Source organism: Leptonychotes weddellii, chromosome 3 (genome assembly GCF_054177405.1).
Source record: "Leptonychotes weddellii isolate Sample4059 chromosome 3, ASM5417740v2, whole genome shotgun sequence".
Classification (NCBI taxonomy): domain Eukaryota; kingdom Metazoa; phylum Chordata; class Mammalia; order Carnivora; family Phocidae; genus Leptonychotes; species Leptonychotes weddellii.
In genome coordinates, this window is record NC_138371.1 from 42,077,601 (window position 1) to 42,103,612 (window position 26,012).

Below are 26,012 nucleotides of genomic sequence, written 5' to 3' on the forward strand. Positions count from 1 at the left end.
CCCTTGGGTCATTCTTCAATTTCAGTTTTGTAAAAGTATCAGTCTCTGTAAGAATTTAACAAATTGCTATCTGTGAAGGTAAAGCTAAAAACTGAAGTCGCTTTATACAAAATATCTATTTTAATTTTGGTGACATTCATTAACACTAGTCCCTCTCATTATGTGATTTGCTTATTTATTTTTACTATTTTATCTTTAGTCTCAAACTAAAAGAAATATACACTCTTCACTGGCCTCCACTTAACCTGTTTGGCTTGCTATATCCTTCTCCTCTTTTTTATCTCTACATATCAGAATACCCTAGAGCTTAGATTCACACCTTTTTCTTTTCTTCTTCTACTTTCATGCCCTACATGAAACTTTGAGTTCTATGGCTTCTATTTGCATCTATGGGCTGATAGCCATCAAGTTCTGTTTCTAGCCCTAATATATTTTTTTTTAACTGTAGACACATATCCATATGAATATTTAAGCTCTCCATGGGATGTCTAGCAAACATCTCAAGTTTAGCACATTCAGAAGTGGATTATTGATTCCTACCCCCCATTCTCCACTTACTAAATTTGTTCCTATCACAATTTTCTCATATTTCACTGAATAGCCTTACTATCTGCCTTTGGGCTCAAGTCAAAATCCTTGAAAAGAATCCTTGCATCAACATTCTCTCCTTATCCGTAGCCTACACAACAACAAATTTTGAGGGCTTCACCTTTAAAAATGGATCCAGGAACCAATCACTTCTCACCATTCCCACTCCTCTCCATTCATTTGAGAGAGAGAGAGGGGTGGGGAGTATGGGAGGAGCAGAGGGAAAAATCCCAAGCTGACTCCCCACTGAGCACTGCACTCCACCGGGGGCTCTTTGCGGGTCTTGATCTCAGGACCCAGGAGATCATGACCTGAGCGGAAACCAAGAGTCTGACGCTAAAGCTTAACTGACTGAGCCACCCAGGTGCCCCTGGAAATCCTTTTAAATCACTAATCATATCAAGTCATTTCTGCTGTAAACCTTCAGGTGGTTTTCCTTCACGCTTCACCCAAAGTCACTCCCGTGGCATACAGGATCTTGTCCCTGCCTATTTCTCTGAATTCATGTTTGACTGCTTGGCCTTTGTTCCCTGTTCTTCCCCCACTCTAGAGTCCTTGTTTTTATTTGAGTTCACCAAGTCTGTTTCTGCCTCTTTGCCTACTCTTCTTTATGCCTGAAAATCTCTTAAGCTTCTATCTGGATAACCCATTGCCTCAGACCATTTAGATCTCTGCTCAAATATCTCTTCTTGTTCAACCTAAAATAGCATCCATCTTCTCTCTTTATCCCCTGACCCTGCTTTATTTTTTCTTTGTAGTAGTTATAACTACCTAACTTCATATTATATATTTATTCATTTTTTTTCTTATTTCTCTGTTGTACTTCTTGTTTGCTCTTTTTTAGTGGATGATCTGGTTCTAACCTGCATTTCTAGCGTAATTATTTACAACTTCTCACCACATGGACCTCTACCTAAGTAGACTATTGCAAGATCACAGAACATAGTCTATGCTTTCCTAGATCCATACATTTTCTTTTCTTCCTCTTTGACTTCATTCAAGTTTCTTGTCATATGCTATCACAAATTATTCACTTTTATGTTCAAGAGATAATTATGATAAAGACCTGTCCTAACACAACATCACTCAAACTCATCTAGACTCCCTGTACTTCCTTTATGCCACTTGATCTATTATTATTTCTTAATGCTATCAGCATGTCTTTTCTTGCTTGCTGAAGTCAAGGACTTGACGCTTCATTTTTTCTGTCCCTTCAAAAGATAATCATTATATGGTTGCTGAATAAAATCATGATTTCTTGTCATATGACGTGATCTTCAAGAATATTTTGCCACAATCTTAATGATTTTACTTGACCTTTATAGTTTGCAAACTTGCACTGCTTTTCACATAGTTAAGCACATGTTCATTATCAAATAATAAATCTAAAATATTGCAAGTAAGATATTTTTACTTTAGTTGTTATATTTTAGGGAACCAAACTACTTTAAAGCAATCTAACATCAGTGTAATTGATTTTCTTGAATAAAAATCATTTCTTGAATAACATTAAATTTTTACTCCTTTGGTGATTGCTCTGAAGATAATTTTAAGATTTTTTTTTATTACCTTACCTCACTGTCTCCATAGATGCTTCAACTATGTTTTAGAGAAAATGAGATATTCACTTTCATAGTGGTTTATGAGTCTATCATATCTGAGCAGCCTCAGTCACTTCCTTTACTTCCTTGTTTGTTTGTTTGTTTATATTTGAGAGAGAGAGAGAGAAAGAGGGAGAGAGAGAGAGAGAGAGACAGGTGGGGGGGGGGGAAGAGCAGAGGGAGATGGGCAAGCAGGCTCCATCTCACACCCCTGAGATCATGACCTGACCTGAAATCAAGGGTTGGACACTTCACTGACTGAGCCACCGAGGTCCTTTACTAATAGGAAATCAACTATCAGTATCTCTTGGTTTTATTTGGGGAGAATTAAAATAATCCATCATCAGTAAGCCAAACTGACCAATAGAAATACATGTTGAGCTCATCTAATCAAATCAAGTCATGCTCAGTTTTAGGAGCAAGATAATAAGGAGAACAGAAATGTTTTGGGGTGCCTGGGTGGCTCCGTCGTTAAGCGTCTGCCTTCAGCTCAGGTCATGATCCCAGGGTCCTGGGATCGAGCCCCACATCGGGCTCCCTGCTCCACGGGAAGCCTGCTTCTCCCTCTCCCACTCCCCCTGCTTGTGTTCCCTCTCTTGCTGTGTCTCTCTCTTCAAATAAATAAATAAAATCTTTAAAAAAAAAAAAAAGAAATGTTTTCAGTATTCTTAAAGGAAAATGTCTAATCAGGAGGAAAATAACCATTATATACATTTGTGTGTATATATTTTTTTTCTTCAATTTGAAGAGATTGATCTCACTATATTCTACTCAGAAGATTATTTCATTTTGCCAGCCATATTCCTGAAAATGATCCTTTACTTCTCTTCTGGCAGAACATTGGGCACCACTGGGGGTTCAACAACCAGATCTCTGGTTTCCATAGTACTTATATGAAATACAATTATTTTGTTTATGCTGTAGTGTGGCATTCCACATTTAAAATATTCTGAAGAAATTTTAAACATGTGAGGTAGCAATATTTTCCTTCATTTTGACACTCTTTTCAACCTACTATCTCTAGAGGTAACTCATCTACTGAAATTTCCCAATGCAGGCTTAATTTCTATACTTGGAGTTCAGTGGTCTCAGATTTTGAAAAAAAGAGCTTAATGTCTTTTTTTCTGGAGAAACTGGATTATGCTTAAATCAATCAAATAAAAAAGGCAAAAAAATGGAATTATGCTTATTGAAATAGGTTATTTAGGAGGTACTGAAGAATTTGGAGGAACCCTAATTCCTGAAGTCTTTCTTAACATTTCCAAATTCACTCCCTACCATCCTCAGCGGGACACCTGTGATATTTCCTATTGTTAGCCTAGTCTTTCATTTTTTCTATTTATTCATTTATTTAAAAATTTCAGTACAGTTGACACACAATGTTACATTAGTTTCAGATGTACAACTTAGTGACTTGACGAGTTTATACATTATGCTGTGTTCACCACAAGTGTAGCTACCATCTGTCCAATTACATTGCTATTACGATATCACTGACTGTATTCCTGATACTCTACTCTTTATTCTCATGACTTACTTCATAACTGGAGACCTGTATTTCCCTCTCCCTTTCATCCATTTTTCCCAACCCGTCACCCTGCTCCCCTCTAGCAACCATCAGTTCTCTGTATTTATAGCCCTGATTCTTTTTCTTTGTTTACTCATTTGTTAGATCCCATTTATGAGTGGAATCATATGGTATTTGTCTTTCTCAGTCTAACTTCTTTCATCTACCATAATACCCTGGAGGTCCATCCATGTTGTCTCAAACGGCAGGATCTCATCCTTTTTTATGGCTGTGTAATATTCCATTGTGTATATATACCACATTTTCTTTATCTGTTGTCTACTGATGGACACTTAGGTTCTTTCCATGTCCTGGCTATTATAAATAATGCTACAATAAACATAGAGGTGCATATATCTTTTCAAATTAGTGTTTTCAACTTCCCTGGGTAAATATCCAGTAGTGGAATTTTTAGATCACATGGTATTTCTATTTTTAATTTTTTGAGGAACATCCATACTGTTTTCCACAATGGTTGTACCAATTTACATTCCAACAGTGCATGAGGATTCCTTTTTCTCCTCACCACTACTCTTTTCTTGTCTTCTTGATTTTAGCCATTCTAATAGGCATGAGGTAACATCTAATTGTGGTTTCCATTTCCATTTCCCTGATGATTAGTGATGTTGAGCATCATTTGATGTATCTGTTGGAAATCTGTATGTCTCCTATTTTCTAATTGGACTGTTTTTTTGGTGTTGAGTTGTACAAGTTCTTTATATATTTTGGATATTAACCCCTTATCAGATATATCATTTGCAAATATGTTCTCCCATTCAGTAGGTTGTCCTTTTCTCAATGGTTTTCTTCTTTGGCAAAAGCTTTTTACTTTGATGTAGTCTCAATAGTCTATTTTTGCTTTTGTTTCCCTTGCCTTAGGAAACATATCTAGAAAAATGTTGCTCTGGGTGATATCAGAGAAATTACTGCCTGTGTTCTCTTTTTAGGATTCTTACGGTTTCAGGTCTCATGTTTGGGTCTTTAATCCATTTTGGGTTTATTTCTGTGTATGGTGTTAGGAAGTAGTCTAGCTTCATTCTTTTATATGTATCTGTCCAGTTTTCCCAGCACCATTTATTGAAAAGACTATCTTTTCCCATTTCGATATTTTTGCCGCTTTTGTCTAGGTTAACTGACCATAAATATGTGGATTTATTTCTGGGGTTTCTATCCTGTTCTAGTGATCTATGTGTCTCTTTCTGTGTCAGTGCCATACTGTTCTGATTACCACAGCTTTGTAGTTTATCTTGATATCTGGGATTGTGATACCTCCAGCTTTGTTCTTCTTTCTCTGGATTGCTTTGGCTGTTTGGCATTTTTCTGTGGTTCCATACAAGTTTTAGTATTATTTATTCTAGTTTTGCAAAAAATGTTAATGGTATTTTGATAAGGATTGCATTGAATCTTTAGATTGCTTTGGGTAATATAGACATTTTGACAATATTAATTCTTCTAATTCGTAAGCATGGAGTATCTTTCCATTCGTTTGTGTCATCTTCAATTTCTTTCATCAGTGTTTCATAGTTTCTAGAGTACAGGTCTTTCACCTCTTTGGTTAAGTTTATTCCTCGGTATTTTATTCTTTTTGGTACAATTGTAAATGGTGTTTTGTTTTTTTTAATTTCTCTTTCTGTGATTTCATTGTTAGTATATAGAAATGCTACCAATTTCTGGGTATTCATTTTGTATCCTGACACTTTACTGAATTTGTTTTTACTGCTAGTAGTTTTTTGGTGGAATCTTTAGCATTTTATATGTATAGTATCATGTCATCTGCAAAAAGTGACATTTTAACTTCTTCTTTACCAATATGGATGCCTCTTACTTCTTTTTTTTTGTCTGATTGTTGTGGCCAGGACTTCCAATACTATGTAGAATAAAGGTGGCAAGAGTGGACATCCTTGTGTTGTTTCTGACCTCAGAGGGAAAGCTCTCAGTTTTTAACCATTGAGGATGATGTTTGCTGTGGGTTTTACATAGATGGTCTTCCTTAGCTAGTCTTAAATGCAGAGTTGGAATACCTTAAATAAAACTGAAAGGAGAAGCCAATGTACTCTAAGTTCCAAGTGTTGCCTACCAAGTTGCCTAAGATCTTTCCCAAGGACCACTATTATAGCTTAATTAGCTACTTATCAGCGAATAAGCATGGATTTCTCATCCCAAGATGGATACTTTTGTATCTTTCTGGAGTATACCCTTTAGAAGTAAATTTAACATTCATCTGTTGGTAGTAAATTCTTTCAAATTTTTTTTAAGACTTTTTTTTTTTTTTTTTTTGACAGAGACACAGCGAGAGAGGGAACACAAGCAGGGGGAGTGGGAGAGGGAGAAGCAGGCTTCCCGCAGAGCAGGGAGCCCGATGCGGGGCTTGGTCCCAGGACTCCGGGATCATGATCTGAACCGAATGCAGATGTTTAACAACTGAGCCACCCAGGCGCCCCACTTTTAAATTTTTTTGAAAATGAATTTATTTTACTCATGTTCTTGAAAGATATTTTTAGTTAGTATTCAATTTTAGGTTGTCAATTATTTCTTCTCAGTCCTTCAAAGATACTTTCTTCTGGCTCTCATTTTTTGTTATTGAGAATTCCATATGTTGTCATTCTTTTGTAGTTAATCAGACATTTTCCTCTATCTTCTTTTTTACTATCATCTCATTTTCTCTTACGTTCTACAATTTCACTACAGCATGTCTATGTATGGATTTCTTGTTATCTATCCTGTTTTGTTCACATAATGCCTCCGTATATGTGGACTTATGTTCTTTACCATGTTTGAATAATTCTCAGCTATTATATATTCAAAGATTAGATCTGTATCATTTGCTCTAGTTTTTACGTCTGGGCCTTCAAGTGGGTATACATTGGATAATTTCATTCTTTCTTCCTTATCTTCTGAATTCCCTTTTTAGATTTTTTGTTGTTGTTGTTCATTTGAGACACAGAGATACAGAGAGAGAGAGAGAGAGAGAAAGCATGAGCAGGGGGAGAGGCAGAGGGAGAGGGAGAAGCAGGCTCCCCACTGAGCAGGAAGCCCGATGCGGGGCTCCATCCCAGTACGCTGGGATCATGACCTGAGCCGAAGGCAGACGCTTAACCATCTGAGCCACCCAGGCGCCCCTTCTGAATTCCCTTTTATATTTTTATAAATCTTTACCTTTCTGTGCTGCCTCTTGGGTAATGTTTTAGATGTAGTTTCTAGTTTACCATTTTAGATATACATTCCAGCTCACTTTAGGCCAGTCTAATTTGTTTGTTCTCATTGAGTTTTTTTATTTCAGCAAGAATTATGTATAAATTTATTTTTATTTCTAAAACTTCTATTTGGTCTGTTTTCAAATTTATCTGTTCATTTGGATTATCTTTTTTTTCTTTTTCATTTTTGCCATTGCATTTCTTGTTTCTATTTCACAAATGTATGATTGTATCTTTTATTTCTTTAAATATTTTATGTATATAAAACTACTGGCAATCTTTCTCTCCTTCAAAAAGATTATTTTCTTATAAATTTGACTATTTTTGATAAAAGCTCATATTTGATTAATCTTAATGTGTGTAAACCTGGGGCCTGAATTGAAGATGCTTTCATCAAGAGATTTGGTTCCCCCCCCTTTTCTTTGCCAGGGAATATTAACAATTTGAGATACCAATCTTATTCCCCTTTTCAGATTCCCTGGCTCCATACAGTAGACTCTCTGGTTTACCTCTTTCCTCTTCCTTTAGGCAATCATATTTGGAATGTTCCTTAGGAAAAACCTACCTTTATCCCATACTTATTAATTCAAGCTTAGATCAGGGTTGTTCCCCTCCCATCCTAGGAGTTCCCTTTACTTCCGTCCCCTCCAGCTAAGTTTTCCAACAAAATTCATATTTTATCCAAGGGCTATCCACTTTTCTACATTGATAAAACCCTAGATATACATGCTGCACTGGAAACAAAAATCAGTTTTCTTTAATTATCTGAGTAATTCTTTTATTTAGTAACATTTTGTATTACATTTCATAGAATTCCAACACAAAGCTAATTAAATTTTTAAGAAGAAGAATTTAATGGCTCGCATAACCATTTCCAAATTTCCTAAAACACTCCAGAATGATCAACAATGGCTCCCAGAAATAGTTGTAAAATCTTTCTGACTTCTGTTGCTAGTTTTGCTCTATAATTTATTGCTTTTCTGAATTGCAAATTTTTTTCTGAAATGCTGATCTTGTCTCTAATGTTGCCAAAGAATGTGTCTCACTCAGCCAACATTTACAACTATTTCATTTTGCTCTGCAAAGGGTAACTTGTCCTTTTAAATTTTCTATAACCCTCTTTTATCCACTTAATAATGTGGAACAATTTCCCCTGGGCTGAGTCAAAGCACTTTTGACTGGTCATTCAGACACTTCCTTCATTCTTAGTATCTCTCCATGAAGTAGTTGTCTTTTGACAATCTCCTATGAATTTAATGAAAGGTCTTCACTATTTAACAGCTGAATTCTAAAGAAACTGTCATGCAAACAAGACTTCTGCCAGTTTGCCTTGATATCATACTTTAACAAAAATATGGGTATTTATTTATAATTTGATGAGTGCCATGAGTGTAAAGATTGCTATGTGAGTATAAACTGAATCTAATTTTTGAGATGAAGAATGACCAGGGAAAGCTTCTGTGGAGAAGTGAAGATAATTAAGAATAATCTAGGGTGGAAAAAAAGGAAGTGAGAAAAGAACACTTTTAGGGCAGAGGGAATAATATGTGCCATGACCTTGAGGAGGAACAGTGGAATGGCAGTTATAGAAACAAAAGCACAGAGTGACTAATTTGTATCCAGTGATGGAAATATCTAGAAATGACCTTAGGAGAAGTAGGAAGAATTTTAATATCAGATAGGACATGTTAATAAAGTTAGACTTTAAATCTAAGAACAATGTGAGACATTTAAGGTATTCACTTAGTATGTAAAAAAAGAGAATCACACCTAAAATAAAAAAAAGAAATTCTAACCCTAGTGGAAAAAAGAGAGATTTGGTTGAGAGTAGGAGCTAGAGTGGATCTGATATGTGTGGCAATGATTTAAGTAAGAAATAATGGTGGGTTGGACTGTGGGAGTTACAATGGAAAAGGAGAGAAGGAGGTAGATTTAATAGATATTGAAGCATGTAACCTATAGGCTCTAGCCACCGTTAGAGAGTGATGAAGAGTAAGAGTCCACAAAATCAGCATTAGTTTTCGATGAAAATATTATCTTTTCATCCTTTGCCAGGAATGGCCAGCAATCCCTGTACCGACAGATGAAAGATTACTCCAAACTTTGCTGTGAAAGACAGGAGAAGGCAAGGAGGTCAACGCTCAGAGATGAAGACCCTTTGCTCTTCTTTGCTCCTGCTTTTATTGGGCCTTCAGGATAATCATAAATTTTTATCACTGTTTCTCAAACATAGCCTAGGGGACAATGCATACATCTCTTAGATCACAGGGCAGCTTGTTTAGGCTAAGAAAGCTTCAGGGAAAGCAACTCCCTGCGGCATTCCTATGGCAGAGTGGTGGTGGTCACGCAGGCCTCGGCATTCCAAAGGCCTATGTCCTTCTCGGAAACCTTCCCTGCCCCCAGCGGCCTCTGTGTTACATTTTAGCAAGTCAGGTATTATGGCTGATTTCATGCTCTACGTTAACCTCAACAATCCTTGATGAATGGATGATGGAAAATCTACTATTTTCAATCAACACTTCTCTTTTCCCATTTTCAGTAGACTCCTTTTTTTATGCTCACACTTTCCACCAAGTATCTTTTGCCACTTGCACATTTTCCCCTCAAAAATGAATGAAGTTTCTCTCTCTCTCTCTCTCTTTGTATTAGGCATAACACAACACTTGATTCTTTTCAGTAACCTCCAAGGCCCACTCCATTGTGTTTATTTATTTGTTTTTGTCTTTGGAAAATTAAAAAGAAAAGAGAGATTTCAGTATCAGAATCTTTCATATCTTCACTGCACACAGAGGAGGGAGACTAAAAGAGTTTCTTTGTCTTTTCCCAATTCTGCTTTCTTAAAAAGATGACTTACTTTAACCCCAAATATATTTGGAATAATTATTGTAGAATTACAAATTCTAAATAAGAAAGCTCTCTTTTATTTATTAATGGTATAGGCTTAAATTGACAGGAAAATCTCCTTCTTGTTTGCCTGACCTCTGATACTATCCTCTGAGGACATATTCTGAGTGCCTGAGAATGGCTTTTTAAGATCTAAACTGGTTTTAAAGCTGATTTCATTATTGCTTTTGAAGTAGCAAGTCATCTTATACAGCTTAGGTTCTATCTTGCAATCTTTCTAAAGTATATTAATATGAATCCATGCTACTAGTTTAGAATTTATTAAAATTTAAATCTTGCATTGGAATTGCATTAGGGTTCTTTCTCCAAAGGGGAAAAAAAACCCCTGTATATTTATTATGAGGAATTGGCTCCCATGATAATTATGGAGGCAGAGAAGACCCACAGTATGCTGTCTGCAAGCTGGAAACCTAGGAAAGCTGGTGGTATAATTCCAGTCTGAGTCCAAAGGCTTGAGAGCCAGAAGAATACTGATACCCCAGCTCACGTGGACAAGCAGTAAGGGAACAAATACTCCCTTCCTTTGCTTTTTGTTTTATTCAGGCCCTTGATAGACTGGATATTGCCCACTCACATTGGGAAGGATAATTTACTTGCTGAGACCACTGATTCAAATACAAATATCATCTGGAAACACCTTCACAGACACAACCAGAAATAATATTTAATTTAGACATCCTGGTGGCCCAACTAAGTTGACACATTAAAATTTACGATCACAAGAATCATTTACTATACAAAACAGTACATTATAAAACAAAAATCAAAGTATCTTATTGCATTTTATGTTGTCAAGGACAAAATTAAAGAGACACTTTTCAGTCTATTGTAATAGGGAAAGTATTCCAGATCTGAAGAGTAGAGTGTTGTGATAGGGGGATTTAGAGTTGCGATTGTTTTATAATCAGGGGAAGTCACCGTCAGTTAGCTGAATAGGAAATGCTTATCTCTGTGTCTAGCTCTTTTCAGAGAGACAAACAGTTCTCATCGCAGCTAGTCATTCTTTTTTTTTTTCCCTTTATTATCCTATAATATATTGTTTCAGGGGTCTTACACAATACACAGCACTCACCACAACACATACCCTCCCCAATGTCCATCACCCAGCCACCCCATCCCTCCCACCCACCTCCACTCTGGCCACTCTCAGTTTGTTTCCTGAGATTAAGAGTCTCTTATGGTTTGTCTCCCTCTCTGGTTTCATCTTGTTTCATTTTTTCCTCTCTTCCACTAAGATCCTCTGCTTTTTTCTCAAATTTGGATCACTACATTTGTATCTTTGGGGTAAATACCCAGGAGCGCAATTGCTGGATCATAGGGTAGCTCTATTTTCAACTTTTTGAGGAACCTTCATACTGTTTTCCAGAGTGGCTGTACCAGCTTGCATTCCCACCAACAGTGTAGGAGGGTTCCCCTTCCTCCACATCCTCGCCAACATCTGTCCTTTCCTGATTGTTCATTTTAGCCATTCTGACTGGTGTGAGGTGGTATCTCACTGTGGTTTTGATTTGTATTTCCCTGATGCCGAGTGATGTTAAACACCTTTTCATGTGTCTATTGGCCATGTGGATGTCTTCTTTGCAGAAATGTCTGTTCATGTCTTCTGCCCATTTCTTGATTGGGTTATTTGTTCCTTGGGTGTTGAGCTTGATAAGTTCTTTATAGATTTTGGCTACTAGCCCTTTATCTGATATGTCATTTGCAAATATCTTCTCCCATTCTGTCAGTTGTCTTTTGGTTTTGTTGACTGTTTCCTTTGCTGTGCAACAGCTAGTCATTCTTTAGACAAAGAATAAGAATCCAGGGGGTCCATGTTTAGTATTTATTATTTATATTTCAGGAACTTGTCTCCAGGTCTTATGGGAGTCAATAAAAGAGTAGACAGTGAGTCTTACCTAAGTTTTATGGAGAAATGTGGTTCTTTATGGTAAATTGCTTCCTGGAACACAAAATGCTGGGAAGGGAAGATTTTCAAAAACAAACATGTAGGGGTTTTTCTTATATGTAACTGTTTTCTGGGAAAATAGGGCTCAGGTAAAGTTTACCATTATTAATTTTTTACATGTGAATTCTAAATCCTTAAAATAAATTTATTTTCATCACTACTTCCCAGGTGCTGCTTATTTTACAAAACTGAGTCACAACTTGAATTTTGAAAATTTTTGAGTAAAGAGATGTTAATAAAGAAGTTAATTTGATGGGAACACGTTTAGTTTTATCTAGACTTTGCAGGAATATGAGGCCATCTGCTTTATGTTTATGTTTACATTAGTAAATTTGTCATTTTATGTCTTTCATTTGCTTTATTTACATAGCTAAAATTCAGAGTTTTACTAATCATGATGAGAATATACTGCCACCAAATAGAATCAGTTCCTTGGTTGAAATGGAACAGTAGCTTGCTTAGGGAATGATTTTTATAGTGCTTGTTTAAATTTGACCACTTTCCATGATATTGATTACATATAAATCAAATGTTTCAGAGTATCATTGTTTTAACACTTTTCTTAGAAGCTTGACAAGAAATCTCCTATATTAGTTCGGCAAAATTATACCCATGTTTATATTCTTCAAACAATGAACCTCCCATCCTGCATTGATGAACATCCTTCTGTTTCAGGGGAAATTTCAAATAAAAACTCCACTTGAGTTTTTTGTTTTGTTTTGTTTTGTTTTCAGTAACTGCTTGTCCAACCCTGGGTTTGTTGCCAAGCAATAATATGATTGTTTTACAGTCAGTGGGAAGTAATTCAGTGGCACTTTCCCATTTGTAATGCCTCTCAATGAGAAAGGAGGTTGTTAGGCAACAGATGACGTAGGGTAGGAGCAGGAAAAAGACTTTAGAGTTAAGAATTCAAACCAAATACCATTCCAAATTCTACATTGAGTCAATGTTTTAACTTTTATGTTGAAATAATTTTAGATTCAAATAAAGTTGCAAGAATAGTACAGAGTTCCTGTGTACCTTTCAGCGAGGTTCCCCTAATGACAGCATCTTAGAAAACCATAGTGCTATTATCAAAATCGGGAAATTGAAACTGGTACAGAATTATAAACTAAACTACAGACTTTATTAAGATTTCACTAGCTTTTACATGTACTTCTTTTTTTCTTTTTACATTTTGCTGTTGTTGTATAATTCTATAAAAATTTTATCACATGTATAGATTTGTATAAATTCCACTAAAATCAGGATAGAAAACTGTTCTGGCCCTCTAAAGAATATTTTTCAATCTAAAATTTTATTTGTTTTTTTCTTTATATCTTTTATTTCTTTGCCAAAATTTCTGTTTTTATTTGATTCCAGAGCATTCCTAACTTCTTGTCATAGTTTTGTATTTTATGGTATACCTATTTAAAATCATTGTCAGATAATTACAACATTTGATATATCTTGTATTTGCTGTCTGTTGATTTTCTTTTCTCAATTCAAATTGATGTTTCTGATTGTCAACATGGTGAATAATTTTGGAATACATTCTGGAAATTTTAAGTCATATTATAAGACTATTTCTATTTATATCTTCTATTTCAGTATGCAATCTACATGCTCAAGTTCGGGATGCATGTCCTGGCCCACTTTTGTGGGCTGTAGTTTAAATACTAATTGAGATTTCAAAACCTTGCAGTGCTATTCTGGTCTACTCTGTTTATGTGCTTTTCAATGAGTGACCAATTTGAAACCTTGGTAATATTCTGCACCATACATTGGTTTTCAAACATTTTGCTTTGTGACTCTAATTGGTTTCATGCATAGGTCACACTGAAATCTGCCCAGAATTTCATACACAGATTCCCTTTCTGCAGCTCCCTTCCTCTCTCTATGCATGACTTCCACTTTCTAGTTGGGCGTAAGTCAGGTGTTTCATCCTTGTGGTCATTCATTGAGAGCAAGCTTGCGATAGTCAACAGGAGTCCCATTTCACAATCTCCACAATACATGGCAGAAAGATGAAAGGGTGCTATTTCTTTGCCAATGTTCACTTAAGATTGGGATTATCCACATAGTTTAATTCTAGTTTCTGTAGCCACAATGCTCAGTGTGTGTGTTGGGGGGGAATGTACCTTTGCTCGTGTTAGTGCAGTCTGAGGATGGTTGTTAGGGCTCTGACACATAGTCTCCACAATGCATGGCAGGAAGAGGTAGGGATGCTGCCTACTTAGTGTAGGGCAGGGATGGAAGACAGCATTTTTTTTTTTATTTATTATGTTATGTTAATCACCATACATTATATCGTTAGTTTTTGATGTAGTGTTCCATGATTCATTGTCTGTGTATAATACCCAGTGCTCCATGCAGTACGTGCTCTCTTTAATACCCATCACCAGGCTAACCCATCCCCCCAACCCCCTCCCCTCTAGAACCCTCAGTTTGTTTCTCAGAGTCCACAGTCTCTCATGGTTTGTCTCCCCCTCCGATTTCCCCCCCTTCATTCTATCCACAGTCTTTATGGCATCCTGTGGAGAAACAGTGAGGCACAGCACAGCTTTTATCTTATTATTCCAGACCTGGAGGGGAGTCAAAAGAATTATGTCTTACAGGGTCACCCTTTTCCCAGTCTTTGTGTAAAGACGCTATGCTTTCTTGGGGCTTTAAAAAAAATCTTTTTGTATTGGCATTTCTAGTTTATGGGTTTCTCTATTAACCAGACTAGGATATACAGGAGGCAAAACAAACAAAAAACAGAGAATTCACTTCAGGACATTCCTCAAGTCATAAAATTCCTAGTTTGCCTTCTTTTCTTTGCTTTTCAATTTCTCTGATATTTATTTATTTTGTCCAGGATTTTTAGTTATAATTAGTAGGAAGAATAAAGGAGAATGTACTAACTCTTTCTCTAGGATGGAAAGACCAATGGTTAGTCAATTTTAAGGCCAGATATTCAGTCTAGCCTCATTTTTTGTTTTTCAGCATTTGCTAAATATATTCTGAGTGCTATTAACTTTCCTCAAGAGTTATAAAGGAGGTAGAAGACTTCGTCCCAGATCTCAAGTCTATTACAATCAAACTCAGTCAAAATACATGAAAACTTTCTGTTTGCCAGAGACATTTCTGAGCTAGAGATAAATATCATAGTCTAGTTGGGGAACAGACATTCAAACACATGATCCCATTACAAATGGACAAATAATATATTATGAAATGTTTTAAAAGCTTACTGAAACAATGAATATTTCTCTTTTCATATATGTACATTAAGGCTACCTTGTGATAATTGAGTTGGTTTTTGGAAGTTAGGCAGGAAATTGATAGACTATTTGGGAAATGAGACAAAGAGCAAAAAAATATATTTTCATACAAGAAATCTCCAAATTCACATGACCAGTGAGATATAATTGTTAGATGTGGGAAAAGGAAAAGGATAAGGAATAGGAGAAATGAGGGAAAATGTATTGTGATTTGGTTGTGTGGAACAGTATTTTAGCTGTCAAGATCAGTCACGGAGGAAGGTGACCTATATAAATTCAAGCCATGAGAGAAAGGTGGGGGAATGTCACATGATTTTCTTACTGTGGGATAGTCATGTGCTCTTATTTTGAGAATGGTTATAAGCAAGGAGCTCATTATTAGTCATTTCAATTTTATAGGTGTCTTAGTTCACACTGTTGTAACAAAGTACCATAGACTGAGTAGCTTATAAACAACAGAAATTTATTTCTCACAGTTTCTGGGTCCTGAAAGTCCATTGAGAAGTGGGTGCCAACATGGCTAGTTCTGGTGAGCTCTCTCTGCTGAGTTGCAGACTGTAGACTTCTCACTGTATACTCACATGGGTGGAAAAAGTGTTAAAATGCTCTCTGGGGTCTCTTTTGTAAGGGCACTATTCCCACTCATAAGGGTTCCACCCTCATGACCTAATCTCCCAAAGTGCCACCTCCTATCATCACACAGGAAGTCAGGATTTCAATACATGAATTTTTTTTGGGAGGGGGTATAGACACAATATTTAGTCGTTGCAATATGAAAGGGAAATACAGAGCTGCTAAAATTAAATATCAGTATAGTACCCATATAATGCAATGCTCACTAGTATAAATGAATAAGGAAAAAGAAAAGAAAGTTAAAGAAAGCCATAGCACTTAAATAATGTTAAAATCACTCTAACAGAATGACTCTGAGGTGACATGAGCATTTTTTAAAAGACCAAAGAGAGGAAATATGATAATAATAATTCTTGATGAAATGTTTTGTTTTTTAAAATTAAAAATGAGACAATATTTATTTAATTTCTAAGTGACTTAGCAACTATTTCCCTTTAAAAAGGAATTATAATTTATTTTTGAAAATGTCATTCCAATTTTAGACTCTAATCATATTTGATATTAGATCAATTATAACAGAAGACCCAAATCAACTTTTAAGAATTGCTTTCATACTACATTGACTTATATAATAAAATTAATTTTAAAATAGTTGAGTTATCTGATTTTAAATAAACCAAGGTATTAAGATTAAAGATGTAGAAAATTAAATTCCTCCATAGTGTGATGAAATGACTTACAATCTCTTCAGTATGTAATAGCAATCAAATTAGTCCATTGAAATCATGTATTAGTTTCTTAGTATTTCACTAACTGATGGCATATTATGAACACTGCTACTCCAAAGGAGGGAAGACTGACTATAGTCAAACATAATTGTTTTACTTCCACTTGCCACCTAAAATGTTAGGAGAAAGACAGTGGGTCTTGGAAGAGAGAGGGCTTCTCTTGGAGTTTTGTAGAGACATCTGCTGATGCTGGAGGGAGACCTATATGGCTCCAGGGGGAACTAAACCCTTGTTGTTATAATGGGAGTGCATTTAGCTATAAGCAACAGCAGACCAGACTCCAGACTTGTAGGGGCTTAAATGCTTAGGATATTATTCATTTTACATAAAATCTCTACAGCTAAATCAGCTGGGGGGGTGACACACTGCTCAAGGAGAGCTCAAGGGGATCATCTAGGGGTGGGCTCAATCTCCTATCTTCCTGCTCTACCATATTTAGCATGTTCCTGCCATCCTCTTGGTCTGAAAATGACTATTGCGTCTTTAATCACTGTATCCATTGTAAGAGAGAAGAGACTATGAATTCTATCAATTGCTTGTTTTTGAATAGAACCAAAGCACAGAATACCACTGGAGATAGAGAGGATATTGTCGCGTGGTTGATGTAGAGTAAACTGATCATAAGAACAGCTGAGTTAAATAAACGTAGTGCCCTTGAATATTCATGCAGTTTGCATTACAAGAAAATACTAAACTGACGCATCTTCATGGCTTTATCTCCATGGGCCTATCTTCTGGTCCAACAACTATTTAAACTAATCTCTTTACCTTTAGTCTCTTATGTCTGTTGACTTATTACTCAGACATATCCTCTCTTCTTGTGGTTTTAGTATCTGATTGTAGTTCATTCTGAAATTTTCTTTCTGTCTAGCTACAAGAGTTTGATTTCTTGTATCTCTCAGCTTTTGTAGTATTTGTCTCTTTGTCTCTGTGTATTTGTTGCCTTAAACCTTTCTGGGTGGTTTTCTTAATTAAGTTGCAATTATGGCCACTAGTAGCTCCAAGGTTCACATCTTTTCAGCTTCACCAGTGGAAACGACACAACTCTTATTTTTTTATTTGAAATATCCTAGAGAAAGACTGTTGACATTGTCTAGTTCACATGCTCACCTCTGAAAACATGAGTAGTGAGATTAATTCCACTGTGAAATGTGTGTGAGCGAATGTTCAACCATTTTCCTAAAAAAAGAATAGGGAATTTCTTTTTCTTTTTTTTAAAGATTTTTTAATTTATTTTTGGGGGGAAGGGCAGAAGGAAAGGGAGAGAATCTTAAGAAGGCTCCATGCCCAGCATGGAGCCCAATGCAGGGCTCGATCTCACAACCCTGAGATCATGACCTGAACTGAAATCAAGTGTCAGATGCTTAATGGACTGAGCCACCCAGGCACCCCAGAGTAGGGGATTTCTTAGCAGACTAGGGAAAAAGTACTGATAGGATGAAAAAAAGAGATACATATTATTCTACTATATAAGGTTCTATTTATTTACTTTTCTAAGCTTAAAAATGTTATGCAATAAATTTTTTTAAAAGATTTATTTATTTATTTATTTAGAGAGAGTGTGTGTGCATGCACGAGTGGGGGGAAAGGCAGAGGGAGAGGGGGAGAGAACCTCAAGTAGACTCTGCTCTGAGCACAGAGCCTGGCACGGGGTTCAATCTCATGACCCCGAGATCATGGCCCAAGGAGAAACCAAAAGTCAGACACTTAACCCATTGCGCCACCCAGGCACCCCTACACAATAACTTTTTGTGGTATGGCTTTACATTCTTTGAAGCAGCTCATAAATTATTTCAAATTTCAAAAGATAATCCTCTCTTCCCCCTTTTTTATAGTTTTTATTTAAATTCCAGTTAGTTAACACAGTGTAATATTAATTTCAGGTGTAGAATTTAGTGATTCAACACTTACATACAATACCCAGTGCTCATTACCACAACGGCACTCCTTAACTCCCATCACCCACTCAACCCATCTCCCCACCTACCTCCTGTCTGGTAACCATCAGTTTGTTCTCCTTAGGTAAAAGACTGTTTCTTGGTTTGCCTTTCTCTTTTTTTTTCTCCCATGATCATTTGTTTTTTAAATTCCACATATGAGTAAAGACATATAGTATTTGTCTTTCTCTGACTGACTTAGAGAAATCCTCTCTTCTCTTAAGTCAGATTGCAGGTTGTTAACTACAAAGAATACAGCTGTGTTAAAAGATGATAAGAGGAACACATTTAATCTTACCTAGGGTGAACAGAAGTATCAAGCAATGTGAGTATGTATTTTCCCAGGTCCTGTTCTTCTAAAGTGGACCCCAACAGTTCTAAAGAGAAAAAGAGAAAAAATATTTAACATATTTTACACTTACTAAAATTGTAAGGTAAAATACTACCTTTTGTCTGATAAATACTGAACTTGACTCTACCCAGAGTTATAGTTCCATTTTGACATTCACATTTAGGACTGTGACTATGATTTAGCAAAACATATTCCCATTTAGATTCAGTTCAATTTCATCATCTCTGAGAATAGAGTGCTACTGCAGTTTGACTGAGCAGGTGATATTCAGTGGTTTTCATTCTAGGTGGGCAGGAAAAATAAATGCAGTGATTTGCTGTTGAAAGTGTAAATGAAAGGTATTACCAGATGCAGAAGAGCAGTAACACCTTTCATCTGAAAGCAATAGGACCTTAACATTTGCGTAAAACAATTGTTAACAAAGCACTTCCACATCTATTATAACACTTAATTCTTTGTGTGTCAGTAAGGTATAAAATATTTTTTTCATTTTAAAAAGAAGAAAATTGTTACCAGAGATATTCACAGGACTTGTTCAAGATTCCCAGACCTTAAGTAGAGCCCAGAACCTCAAATCCAGGTGTTTTGATCCCAGTTCAGTTCTATTTTTATATCACAGCCACTCCTTTGAATACAAGAGGAAATATTCTCTGTCAGTTCTATGACAATGACATGAAGGGACTTGAAGTAAAGATGCGATGTGTTTATCTTTATGACAAAATCAGAAGATAATTATTCATTTATTCATTCTACTGTGAATTTACTACAAGTTTTATCTCTAGTACCAGAACAATGTGTGATACATATAGCAGGTAAGATAAGAGATATATATGATTAATGAATGAACAAATAAATGAATGAGTGCTAAGTCAAGCAAGCATCATGTTCTCCTCATGATATGGTGACATGTTAAAGACCCTGCTTTCTAAAGCTTTTTTTTTTTTTTTAAGATTTTATTTATTTATTTGACAGAGAGAGACAGCGAGAGAGGGAACACAAGCAGGGGGAGTTGGAGAGGGAGAAGCAGGCTCCCCGCGGAGCAAGGAGCCCGACGTGGGACTCCATCCCAGGACCCTGGGATCATGACCTGAGCTGAAGGCAGTCACTTAACCGACTGAGCCACCCAGGCACCTGACCCTGCTTTCAAAAAACTAATTAATAGGAGATACATACGTATCAGTAAGAAAATGCCATATGAAGTGAAAGATGAGAGGTAAAAAAATAAACAAGATGTTTTGAGAGCATATAAGTAGTGGATAAGTTGAGCAAATCTTCACTGAGCAGGTAATATTTGAGGTTGACCCTGAAGGACTAATCAGATCTTCCCTCACGGAGAGGGGGAGCATCATGTTCAAACATGAAGGTGAGAGAATGAGAGTAGTCTCCTTTGAGGAGGTAGTTCAAGTAGCATGGGTGAGGGGAGCTTGGTTCGGTAAGTGGTGACTGTAGAATGTTCTTGGCACCGTGTGAAGGACATTGTTTTGGATTCCATGGTGATAAATAAATTTGAATTTTAGAACCTTAACCCTGGTCGGAGCAGGTACGATAGATTGAAGTAAGGAGACCTGCTAGTTAGACATTTTGTTTGGTGTCTGGCTTGTATGTAGAGAATGAATTCCTGAACCAGAGCAAAGAGGGTGAAGGGGAGGAGACAGATTCTAGAGATGTCTAGACCCAGCTTTGTGAGGCTTGAGGCTTGAATTGAGAGGTCTCTCTAAGAAAATTGACAAATACAAAATTATATATGAAAGCCAACATTTATTTATAAGGACAAAAGAAACACGATAGATGACTAACTTTGAAAGGCTGACAAATATTACAAATTTTATAAAATCCTGAAACATAACCAGATATTTCTATGAATTACTTTCCTGAGACAGCTCTAATGTAGATATATAATACATATATTACATATCTGTGATATAATAGATATATAAACTTTTGGATGCATATTCTTTAATATCTTCATATGACAGTAATTTTGTAATAGTATTTTCTGTGGAAAGATTTGGAGGAAATTAAGGATTTTTCTGTTACAGAGGACTGACTTTTTAAATTGATAGTCTGGATGCAAAACAATTGTGGCTTTACACACAGTTATATCTGCTGCTGACAGTTCTGCTGCAGATTGTGCCCTCAAAACACAGGAATTCTGATAAATTTTATTTCAAGCATTTTTTTTAATCAAAAAAAGGAAGAAAAAATATGGCAGGTTTATAATAATTGTGCATGCTGCCTTATGAATCATAGTTCTACCCATAAATAACTTTTATTTTGATTAGGCATTTATGGGAACCAAATATCCTTTTAAAATTATGTTTGAAAATTAGAACAATTTCCCATATATTAGCTTCTGGTCCCGTACATGTTAAGCCATACTGGCCTCCATTCTCACAGCTGTAGTGGCCCACGCCAGAGGGCATCTTCACACAGTGATACATTTATGGCTTTTCCCCTTACTGCTGTGCTGTTGGGTGTGTCAGCACAGTGCGTGCAGGAGTACTTCTGGAAGCCATTCCTACAGCAGGAATGTGAGCAATTATGTAACCATTCATAGAAGTGACTAAAAACCACATCGATATATTCCACACAGAACTGAAGTACTGCCAACTGAATTGCCTCTTAGCTGGATTCTAAGCATGCTTTGCGGTTACCCTGGCACTACTCCACACAAAGGGAAGTGTGATCAGGGAAAATCACTGTAGAGGCAGCCATCTTAACCGACGGTGATGATTACTTTTGGAAAAATTAAAACATATGAATAATGAGCACATTGCTAGAGCCCATCTCAGAGTGTTGGAAGGAGTCCATGCATGCAAGAGGTCCCAAAGTTTATACTACACTTATGATGAACCTGCCTCAGGAGGACAGGACCCACCTTGGGAAACTGGTTGGATATGAGGGATGAGACAAATAGGAACCATGGAAGGCCGACGGATTTTTCTAGCTTGTAATTCTGGTTGGATGATAATATGATAAACAACAAAAATCAATCAAACAATAAAATCAACCAATTTTCCAGATTTGATGGTCCCTCATCCTGGTAATACCTCCCTAAGAGTAAAAATCTCATTTAGCACTAAAAGTCCCTCATCCTAGGGGCTCCTGGGTGGCTCAGTTGGTTAAGCGACTGCCTTCGGCTCAGGTCATGATCCTGGAGTCCCGGGATCGAGTCCCACATCGGGCTCCCAGCTCAGCGGCGAGCCTGCTTCTCCCTCTGACCTTCTCCCCTCTCATGCTGTTTCTCTCTCTCTCGCTCTCTAATACATAAATAAATAAAATCTTTAAAAAAAAAAAAGTCCCTCATCCTAGAGATACTATCCCAGGATGTAAAAAATCTCATTTTTCAGGTGAGGCAGTTTGGGAGAAAATACCAAACTAAAAGCCAACCCAAAAAATAGGGACTGAAAGGAAAAAAGCTGTGTTTTTAGTGTTAAATGAAGACAGCATAGACTACCTGCCCTTCAGAGTTGTTGCAGTTGTACCTCTGGCCACTGATGTTAGCAGATATGAACTGCATTTTACAATAATGGCTCATCCTTTGTTGGATCATTCCAAGTGATGCAATTTCAGGGTGAAACTTCAGTGCGTTGTCATTGCAAGTATTACCAATCTGTCTTTGACTTGCCCATGGATTAATTGTTGTGCTTTGTATTGAGATACTGTTTGTGGAAATAAATGAAGATTGCCCAGATGAGAACAGACAGAGTCTGTTTATTCAGAGCGTGTTATAGCATGAGAATCAGCCACCATCACTTGCATTTGGCAGAAACTCAAAAGGCAGAAGTACTGAAAAGCTTTCTAGTGGATAAAGGGAAAGGCTTCAGGTATGCCCTGATTAGAGGTTATTGACACAAGAAAGCTGGAAGTGGGTTAAATATCAGCATAACATCCTACGTAATTGGTTTGGGAAGCGTATTTCATTTTCTCTGTGGAAGCAAGGGCAAAAATTAGAGGAGCTGACAATTATTGACCAAATCCTGACCATTCTGGGCTGATTGCTGCAGAGATGTGGATTGGTTCTGTGGGCTGATTGTTGCAGAAGATGTGGGTCACTGTTCTATTGTCATGTATGGTTTGGCCCTTGTCCATTTGTATATTCAGTTTTTCATGCTAGTTTGATTTTAATATTGTGAATATTATGGCTATGTTTTCCAAGAATTTCCAAGAATTCAAATAATGAATATAAGAACAATTATAAAACTAATACCAGATATCACCAAAAAATACTATTACCCAGATATCACCAAAAATGAAGGCTCAACAACTTTGTTATCTTAATGGCAGGACATATATAAACACATTAGGAAGACAAATGATCAGAACAAATTATTTGGCACAATATGCAGAAAATAATTTGGGATTGGGCATAGTGGAGAAGGGGATGGTAACACACACTTATAGACTGAATCTCACAATTGTTTCCTTAAAATGTTTGATGATCTTGAAGAGTCCCTAAGGTGCCGAGAAAAGGATGAACTGACTACACTTGAGTTTCTCAAGGTTACACGTAGGTTGTTACAAAAACTTACACAAAGAAAATGACCCATTTTTAGAAGTAAGGCTGCTTCAGGATGCAAGAAGATGTCACCAGAAAAAAAGGCAGTGAAGTTAAATATGACTTTTCCAATTTTTTTACTGAAACTGCAACTTACTTGGAATTTAACTTTGATTTAACAAATTCAAATTACGTCTGTGCTGTAAAATGATTTCCCTGAGATAGAGTTACCTTATGATAACATCCAATGTACTTTGAAATGTTTAAAATGATGACATTTTAGACAGGGAAAGTCTATATGATAAACTTATAGATGTAAAGAACCTGACTGACATCCAGCTGTCCTACCAAAACAAGCCTGTAGATACAAAGAGGAACATTTTAGGGAGATGGAAACTAATCCCTACAAGTCCAAAAACCTGCCGTTGCTAGTAAGTAAAATCCTAAATAATCCATGTTCAAACACTTTCACAGAGAGGATATTTACATTAATGTCATCACATTTGACTGACACCAGAAATCAGTGTAATGTGGGTTTGATAAAAGCAAAGCTGCTTGTCAAAGAGAATTTTAGTTTGTCTGTATTCAGTTTTACTATTACATAAAAGAACAGGTATATGTCCTAAATCCTGAAGGCAGTTCAGAGAAGTATTATTTGAAAAGGGAACAGAAATATATTCTACTTTCTTAGAGGACAGAAAGATTCATGACAAAGTTATTTTTTAATTAAATGTAGGTGATGCCTATTTAATTAGACCGTATTTATTTTCTTCTTTAAAAATGTCTTACATTTCAGGGGCACCTGGGTGGCTCAGTTGTTAAGCATCTGCCTTCGGCTCAGGTCATGATCCCAGGGTCCTGTGATCGAGCCCCGCATGGAGCCCCGCATCAGGCCCCGCATCGGGCTCCCTGCTCAGGGGGAGGCCTGCTTCTCCTTCTCCCACTCCCCCTGCTTGTGTTCCTGCTCTCACTATCTCTCTCTCTGTGTCAAATAAATAAATAAAATCTTTAAAAAAAAAAAAGTCTTACATTTCAGTCTCTTAAGAACACATAAAAATATAGCCTTCAAAATTTAAATATCCAATAAAAGGTTTAAAGAGGAGTAAAAATAAATTGCTATGTAAGAGGACAGGAAGAAAATGATAAACTATAATAAACATATTGTTATATTTTTCTTCATACATATTTTATTTAAATATTTAATTAGTCTTAATTACTTTATTAATTTGTTATTTACTTCCAATTGCAATTGCCAACTAGTTCTATTACTGTTTTGTTTAAATTATAGCATTTATATGATAGAACAGTAAGTAATAAGTAAAAATCTATCAGTTTGTTTTGATTCATAAATAATTCTTCTAGAACTGAAAATTCATAGAAGTCTATGTAAAAATTTTTGATAATACCACTTGGAAAAATGAGCTGATTATATTTAAAGAATCCTGAATTTCTATGCTTTTGAATCCATAATTCTGATTAGTATATTTATAAGTACAAAGATCAGAGTATATATAGCCTCATTAAAATGATATAAACCATTATAGTATATATGAAAATAAATTTTTGATTTTCCTTAGAACATGCTGAATGTTATTTTGTCTTTCTCTTATGTCCTCTAATTTTTGAACTTCCAGTTTTTATTTTCATACAATAGAGAGCATTACTTTTACTTTGAGAGTGTTTTAATATCTCAATGTTTTGGCTTAAGATAATATTTTTCTTTGCAGTCAATGTTCTAAGGCTAATAATCTACATTCTGTGTGTGATTTTTGATTAAATCATTTGTGTCATCTGTTTTATGATTATCTCTGATATACCTACTTCTAGGTCTATTTCCAAGTACTAAAGAAAAAAAGCTATAAGAGAGCATTGTTGAATGTCCCCTCACATGCAAAATGACTGTATTTCCACACTGTAAATATCGAATAGGTTTTCAGAGCCCCCAAATTAACAAATTTTAAATAAAAGTTATATTTCAGGGGCATCTGGGTGGCTCAGTCCTTAAGTGTCTGCCTTCGGCTCAGGTCATGATCCCAGGGTCCTGGGATCAAGCCCCGCGTCGGGCTCCCTGCTCCGCGGGAAGCCTGCTTCTCCCTCTCCCACTCCCCCTGCTTGTGTTCCCTCTCTTGCTGTGTCTCTCTCTCAAATAAATAAATAAAATCTTAAAAAAAAAGTTATATTTCAATATTATATAATTTATTTTATCTCCCTTAAACATATATACTGAGTTTCTTAAAGAGCTATATTCATAACAATTAATTGAAAGGAAACTATGAATTAAATGCTTCATCAAATGTTAACATTTTATCATTTGACAATCGAATATTAATGGTTTCAAATGAAAAACAATCACCAAGTTTATTCTAAAAAATAGAGAAGCTAAATAATTCCAAGAAATGTTCTGATGACACTTTTTTTTTTTACGATTTTATTTATTCATTTGAGACACAGAGATACAGAGAGAGAGAGAGCACAAGCAGGGGGAGAGGCAGAGGGAGAGGAAGAAACAGGCTCCCTGCTCAGCAGGGATATGGGGCTGGATCCCAGGACCCTGGGATCATGACCTGAGCAAAAGGCAGACGCTTAACCGTCTGAGCCACCCAGGCGCCCCTCTGATGACATTTTTTTTTTTTTTAAAGATTTTTTATTTATTTATTTGAGACAGAGAGAATGAGAGACAGAGAGCATGAGAGGGAAGAGGGTCAGAGGGAGAAGCAGACTCCCCGCCGAGCAGGGAGCCCGATGCGGGACTCGATCCCGGGACTCCAGGATCATGACCTGAGCCGAAGGCAGTCGCTTAACCAACTGAGCCACCCAGGC

The 26,012-nt window shown here is 36.4% G+C and overlaps 1 protein-coding gene and 1 long non-coding RNA gene across 2 annotated transcripts in view; one reads left to right on the top strand and one right to left on the bottom strand.

Annotated features, from left to right (window-relative positions):
* Window positions 1–18,714, bottom strand: part of LOC145720501 (uncharacterized) — a 132,109-nt gene extending 113,395 nt beyond the window's left edge. Inside the window, exon 1 of the long non-coding RNA XR_014143469.1 lies at window positions 18,641–18,714. This is a non-coding gene — a long non-coding RNA (uncharacterized LOC145720501). The remainder of the gene's footprint in view (window positions 1–18,640) is intronic.
* TFPI (tissue factor pathway inhibitor) overlaps window positions 1–26,012 on the top strand; it is a 547,151-nt gene that overhangs the window by 76,034 nt on the left and 445,105 nt on the right. The gene's annotated exons all lie outside the window — the stretch shown is intronic.